The sequence below is a fragment of the Chinchilla lanigera genome, unplaced genomic scaffold (genome assembly GCF_000276665.1).
Source record: "Chinchilla lanigera isolate Chin_1 unplaced genomic scaffold, ChiLan1.0 scaffold00061, whole genome shotgun sequence".
NCBI lineage: Eukaryota > Metazoa > Chordata > Mammalia > Rodentia > Chinchillidae > Chinchilla > Chinchilla lanigera.
In genome coordinates, this window is record NW_004955462.1 from 6,799,030 (window position 1) to 6,807,002 (window position 7,973).

Below are 7,973 nucleotides of genomic sequence, written 5' to 3' on the forward strand. Positions count from 1 at the left end.
AAAATAAAAAAAAAAAAAACTACAAAGCCCCTTTCACCATCATTGCTCCTGGCCATTCTCCCATTCTCATCATCCCCAGTCTCCGATACAACCTCTGAGCCTCCCTTCCCAGCTGATAAGGTAGACCCCACTGTCTGGAACACCTCACAACCCACCATAGCACAACACCACAACCCAGTACTCATAACACCTCTAGACCCTTCTCACTTCCCTCACTTCCAGTCGCCCTCAATTCCCTATCTCACATAAACACCGTCTGGGCCTAAAACCCCTCATCAACTAACTCCTTACAAACAAACTTCTCATCCCTATCCATTTCCCATATAACTCTCCCACTCTCCCGGTCATTAAACCTAACAGTTCCTATAGACTTGTCCAAGACCTTTGCCTTATCAACTCAGCCATCCATCCTGTCGCCCCCATGGTCCCCAACCCCTGTACCCTTCTCAGTTACATCCCACTGGATACAACCCATTTTTCAGTCCTCAACCTTAAGGACGCCTTCTTCACTATTCCCCTACACCCCTCCTACTACCTCATCTTCATCTTCACCTGGGAGGACCCCACCACACAGACCACCTCACAGCTAACTTTGACTGTTCTCCCACAGGGATTCAGGGATAGCCCACATTACTTTGGTCAGGCTCTCATGGCAGACCTGGCTACTCTACACCTTAAGCCTAGCTACCTGATCCAATATGTTGATGATCTACTGCTCTGCAGTCCCTCCCTTCACTTCTCACACCTCCACAGTATAATCCTAAATTTCCTTGCCCAAAAGGGATACCACATTTCCAAAGCCAAGGCACAGCTCTCTCTTCCTTCAGTTCGCTACCTAGGATTCCAACTTACCCCCACCATGAGAGATCTGATTGTTAACCACAAACAAGCGCTCCAAAATTTAACTCCCCCTACCACCAAACAACAAATCCAGTGCTTCCTTGGCCTCACAGGATACTTCCTCTTGTGGGTCCCCCACTTTGCACTCTTAGCTAAACCATTATATGATGCCATTCAGGGCCCACTGGAGGAATCTCTTTCTGATCTTACCCTCATCCAGTGCACCTTTACCCAAATTAAAACCCACCTCCTTCAAGCACCAGCCCTGGCCCTCCCGGATCCTACCCAACCCTTCCACCTTTTTACCTCAGAATCTCAGGGTACAGCTCTGGGGGTCTTGGGTCAATACAAGGGCCCTGACTTCGCCCCCATGGCTTACCTGTCCAAGCAACTTGACTTGACCACATGCAGCCGGTCTCCCTGCCTCTGAGCTCTATCAGCAGCTGCCACTCTCACAGAGAAGGCCCAAAAACTAACCCTCCAGGGCCAACTTACTGTCTATTCCCCCCAGCGCTTAACTTACCTTCTCTCACATCAGGCTCTACACCTCCTGACCCCCTGTTGTCTCCAGCTCTTCTACCTCTCCTTTACCGAAAACCCACAGGTCTCTCTAAAACTCTGCAGAGCTCTCAATCCTGCATCCCTGCTTCCCTTCACAGACACAAAACCCACCCACTCATGCTGTGAGTCTCTGACAGACCTCATCCTTACTGCCACCTCTATACAGACACAACCACTACCCCAGGCCCAACACACCTGGTTCATAGATTGGAGCTCCTCCTCAGGACCAGATGGACCCAGGGTGGCCTACGCTATAGTTTCCCTCACCCAAACCATCGAGGCCAATCCCCTTCCCCCGGGCACCTCTTCACAAAAAGCAGAATTGATAGCCCTAACCAGGGCTCTAATTCTAGCTACAGGAACCTCCATTAACATTTACACAGATTCCAAATATGCTTATCATATAGTCCACCATCATGCAGCCATCTGGGCAGAACGCAGTTTCACCACTGCCAAGGGTTCCTCCATCAAAATGGTAAACTTATCTTACAACTTCTCTCGGCTACCACCCACCCAACCCAAGTGGCTATCATACATTGCCACGGCCATTAACAAATAACTAATGATATCACATTAGGAAATACCCTAGCTGACAAAGTGGCCAAGCAGGCAGCCCTCCAACCATGGCCCCCTCCACACCTCACACCCAGCACCATGGCACTAGCCACACCTCCCATGTACCCAACCGGGTTCACATACTCAGACACCCAACACAAACAACTCTCCCAGAGAGGTGCATAAGCTGGCCCAGAAGGCTGGCTCCTCGTAGATGGAAAGTTCTGCCTCCCAGATGAGCACGCCAGACAGTTTCTCACTCAACTATACAACTCTCTATACATAGGATGGAAACCCCTCACACGACTCCTGGACCCCATCATCTTCTATCCAGGATTAACATCCATCCTGCAAGATCTCTCTTCAAAATGCACCATTTGCTCAAAATCCAACCCCCAAGGCTCCCTACACAACCCCCTCTACTTTTCCCCCCTACAAGTTTACAGGATCTCTACGAGGAGAAGACTGGCAAATTGACTTTACCCACATGCCCAGGCACAAAAAACTCAGATTAATCCCTACTTAGGTAGAAACCTTTACAGGCTGGATTGAGGTTTTCCCCACCACACATGAGACAGCTGACACTGTGATACAGATCCTCCTCACAGAAATCATCCCCCCACTTTGGCCTTCCATGCTCCATTCAGTCAGACAATAGGCCAGCTTTTATCTCCAAGATCACCCAACAAGTTTCCAAGGCCCTGACTATCCAATGGGCTCTTCATAAACTGTACCACCCCCAGTCATCAGGCAAGATAGAAAAGGCAAGTCATCTTCTCAAAGTACAACTTACCAAACTCTCCGCTGAGATACAGCAGTCCTGGCTATCTCTCCTGCCCATAGCCCTGACCCAGCTTTATGCCACTCCCCATCAATTCTCAGGTCTCGGCCCTTTTGAGCTCATGTATAGGCAACCCTACTTCTTTCAACTTCACCTGACAGAACCTAATCCACTCGCTAACTACCTGCCTCTTGTCTCTCTGGCACACGACCTCCTGCAGTCTCATGCAAATCAATGTCTACCCAAACCTGACAAAGCTTCAGTGCCCCTACAGGTCCAGCCTGGTGACCAGGTATTCCTCAAAGACCTGTCAGCCTCGATTCTTAAACCACGTTCGTCAGGCCCATTCACCGTGGTCCTCAACATACCAACCGCCACCAAACTCCTGGAAAAGCCATCTTGGGTCCACCTCTCTGCTCTCAAGAAGTCATCCACAACAACAAATAATCAGATAAGCCCCCTTCCTCATCCCAGGTCCTATCTCCCACTAAGCTTCTGCTGAGATGCTCCAATACTCTAGACTCAATCTCAGAATGAGCCTCATCATCTTCCTCTCCCTTCTCCTGGGAACACCTGCTCTAACCCACCTCCATTGCCACTGCCGGTGGTTCTGGGCCAAGTCTACCCATGGCCACATATTCATTTTGCAGACTGCCCATGTACAGGCTATCACTCACCTGTCACTCTAAGCATCAATGCTTGTACATATTCTGTCTGTCACCAAGAGGGCTCTAGCATGGCTCACAATTTAAACTATGAGCAAGGAATCTCCCCGTGCAAAATTTAAAATTCATATGCTGGCACTGAATAATAAATGTAAAGTTATTCACCATCATATAGTCACACTAGAAATTTTAAAATACATTAAATGTAGAAATGTGTCAAGTCAATATTTAACTCAGAAAGGTTTATTCTTTCAATATTTATTGATGCTTAGTAGCTGTCAAATATTGTTTTACATTGGGTGAATAAAAGGTGAAATCCTGATCTTGTGGAGCTATTTAATCTAACAGGGAAATAGAAAAATAAACAAATACAAAAAAACATAGAAATTATAATTAGTGCTATAAATGTAATGCTACAGAAAATGGGAGAATGCTATTTAGATAGGGTAGTCATAAAAAGTCTACGTGGACCTTGAGGTTAACACCTGAAGCAAGAATCAGCCAGACAAGGACAGATCATAGTCTAAAGAACAGCACCTGGGGAAGTCCTGGGTGGGCAAGTAGGGGAAGGAGATCTGGTAGGCTAGGATTTAGGGAGTGTGCAGTAAAGGGAAAAACTGGTTAAACCAATGGGGGTAGGCAGAGACCAGACTATGTAGAAACATGTTGGAACTGTGGTTTCACTCAAAAGTGTGATGGGAAGCCATTTCATTCTTTTAACTAAGTTACAGACAATTGTCTTGGTTACTTTTCTCTCATTGCTGAGACAAAACACCCGACATTCATAATTAAGGAAAGAAAGGTTTATTTAGCTCACAGTTTGTGGAAGTTTCAGTCCATAATCAGCTGGCTCCGAGGCAGGGCGGCAGTGCACAGGGACATTTCAAGGTGGCAGCAGACAGTAAAAGCAACAACAGTAAAAAGGGGGTAGGGGAAGCAAACCTCTTTTCCTCCCTTATACTGTGTGCTGGCTATGGGCCATCTCTGTACCCTCCTCTCCCACAAGTTTAGGATGTTTACAAAGTAAGGACTATGGGCCCCTACTCAGTTAAACTTCTAAACTTCTCAAGTTGACACAATGTATCAACCATTACAACAATGATTAGAGTTTTTGTTTTGTTTTCTAGTACTAGGGATTAAACGCAGAGAGTTTGCATTGACCTACAGCTCTAACCCATTTTTTATTTATTTAATCAGATTTTATTTATTTAACAGATTATTTATTTAATCTTCAGACAGGGGTCTAACTTGCCCAGGCTAGACTCAAACTTGGGATCCTCCTGCTTCAGCTTTCCACAGAACTGAGATTATAGATGTCTGCCACCATCCCCAGCTGATTAGATTTTTATTAAAAATTGGCTGCTCTGATGTAGAGCAATATTATAGTCTGGAGGCAATATTATGGTCTAACTTATCACAGATGTTCCCTTCCTATAAACACATAAAAAGGCTGAATAATACATAATGTTTCTATTTAAATAAGAAAATATATTACAGAACTTAAGAGAAAGCTAAAGATGTAGAAAAGAGGACCCTATGTAATATAGAGGTCATGAAGATTGAGATTCCTACATATATTTGAAGAAAAAAAATCTCATATTCAAAGCCTGAAAGAATAGATCCTAGGAAGATTAGAAAAACTCAGCCTACTGCCCTAGAAAAGTAGTAAGGAAGCCTCGTATCTGTGATTTAAGCAATCTTGACACTTGAGGTTTGTTTGTATTGACAGTAATGACACAGTCAGAGACCACCATATGGATAAAGAACAAACTCCTGGACCCTTAAACTATTATTGAGTAAAAAGCATGATTTGTGTTTTCTTCTGAGACAGTCAGGGATTTAAACGTGGTTTTTACTAAAAACCACCGCTCTTTACTTGGGCCTACAAGGGCCCAATAGGTAACTAAAAGTAGAACAAAGCTTAACGTTCATTTCTGTATCCTTTATTATTTTAAAATTTTGGATATAGGTATCACTCGTTTAAGAAAAGTTGACAAAACAAAATTTATTTACTCTAAATTTATCTAGCCTATCTCATTCTCCTTCAAGATACAGAAGCCAGGCGGTGTCACACCCCTGTAATCCCAGCATCTTGAAGGCTGAGGCAGAAATGAGATAGATTAGGGCACGGCAAAACCCGCTGAGGAAGTGGGTGTGACCTGTTAAATTACAAGATCCCAGAACACATGGGCAGAATAGTTCCCAAAACCCTGCATGTGGACTTCTCAAAGACCTCCAGGTGGTTTTCAGTAGGATGGTCTGACATCAGCCTATGCTGTGGGAGCCCAGCACTGCCTCGCAGGACTCATATATAGAATTCTCACAGGTTTCTGCAAGATTTAGATGGCATGAAAGGACACAGATGCCAAGAAGAACTCGATATTATGGCTTTCCTCACAATATCCCACTCTGTGTCCTCCAGGGTGTACTTTTGCTTTTTTCCACTTTTACTCGGCCCAAGCTAGCTCTACAGAGCCAATTTCTTCACTTTTACTTTTTCTAATAAACTTTGTCACCATTTTATTTGCTTGATTTATTCAATTCTTTGTTGGAGACAGGAAGAATCTGGAATCCAACTCCAGGAGATGTGAATACCACAAAACCCAGTAATATTTACTTGGCAAGCCATTTTTAGAAGGCAATTACCCAGTAACAGAAAGATGTCAAATTCAAGCTCAGCCCGAACAACTTAGCAAGACCTTGTCTCAAAATAAAACTAAATAAAAAGGGGTTAATGTGTATCTCAGTGAGAAGGCACTGGGTTCAATCCCTAGTATCAGGGGGGGAAAAAAGATGGAGAACACCTAGATAACTAAAGCAATTTTGGGGATTCAAAGGGATGCTGGATTAACAACCTTTACAGCACCCAGTTCTACACCATTTCTTGCAGCGATGATTAAAAGTCTCCAGCCATTCTCCTGAACTGGTAGTCACCTTGGTTCCAGGAAAAGCAGAACCTCACAAGACTGAAACAGCTACAATCATTTCATGGGAGCAAAATCAGTGCACAAGCCATCAGGACTCCTTGAGATTGTGAGTAGGCCAGTCTGATCCTCAAGGGACTGTGCCCTTCCAGTTACTAAAGCTGGAGTCTTTTCCCTGTTTTCTTTCTCCTTTCCAACTAGAGCTTTTTGTTGTAAGTTTGTGCGTTACCCTTAATTTCCACTATTATTAAAACAAGAACCATGGTAGCCAGTAAGAGTATCATACACATAGAGGTAGCATCCAAATTCATATTACCAGGTGAAAAAATTACCTTAAATCTCATTTAACACAAGGAATAGTTTTAGGGCCCACCAAAACCAATTGGTGGAGCACTATTTCAACCTACAGTACGAGAATTCACACAAAACCTTCTTTGAAGATTATTAGAACACTGCAGAGTGGAAATTATAATTTTATTCAGATGGCTATCTTATCATTTTTTACTATATCTTATTCAGCTTTGGTTCTCATCCAGGGCAAATCCAAAACCTTTTAAAATACCATTGATTACCATTTCTATTAAGATTACTAGTGGCATACGCCTGTAATCCCAGCATTTTGGGAGGCTGAGGCAAGAGGATCATAACTTCCAGCCCAGTCTGGGCAAATTAGCAAGACCCTGCCTCAAAACAAAACATAAAAAAGCATTAGGATGTATCTCAGTGAGAAGGCCCTGGGTTCAATCCCAGTAACAACAACAGCAAGAAAAATTAACTTTTTTTCAAAAATTAATTGAAACTTATTGGGAATGAATTAAAATATTATGTATAAAATTCAGCATAGGGCACACAAGTTGGTCCAACATTATTATTAAATGAATTTTAAAAAATAATAATATAACAGAATAGCTTAAAAAAAATAAATGAATTAGATGGCCGTTGCCCACGAAAGGGAAACTGAATTAACTACTAGCCTGCCACTGATTCTCATCTACTAGTCTGAAACAGTATAATAATCTTGACCTTAATGTACTCAGTGTTAAGTTCAAAACTAGATGAAATTATCCTAATCCTTCGCAACAGCATTTCCTTTTAAAATGTGTTGAAAAATGAGTTCACATTTAAAAGTGTGCTTGGCATTAGCAAATTTCAAAAACTCTTTAAATTTCCAAAGTTTGAAGATGAGGGGGTAAATCCAAACACCCTTTTCCCTCTCTAATCACTTATCTAAACTAGGTTCAATTCTTTTTTTCGGTTTGATGTGTTATTTTCCAGTCTTCTCCTGTGCTTTGTTTTAAAATATTAACACACTAACGTCCAAAGTCACATGCAAGATTTTCAATTGTAAGCCCAGATACGGTATTGCTGCAGTTACGCAAAACAGCGAGAAACCTGGTTTACGCATCTAATCTGGTCTTTTTTTTTTGTCCGGTACCCGGAATCGCCAGGCAGGCGCGTGTGCCGCTGGGCTATATCCCCGGTTCCTATGTATCTAATCTGATAATGTTTGCATCTTTAAATCTCCCAAACGCTACTTGAAAAGCGGAAACGGAAGCCCAAAGAGGTAAATGTTCACGGCAGAACTAAGCAGGACTTCAATAGGCTCCTAAGATATGCGTCTCATCCCTCAGGGCCGGGCTTTACACG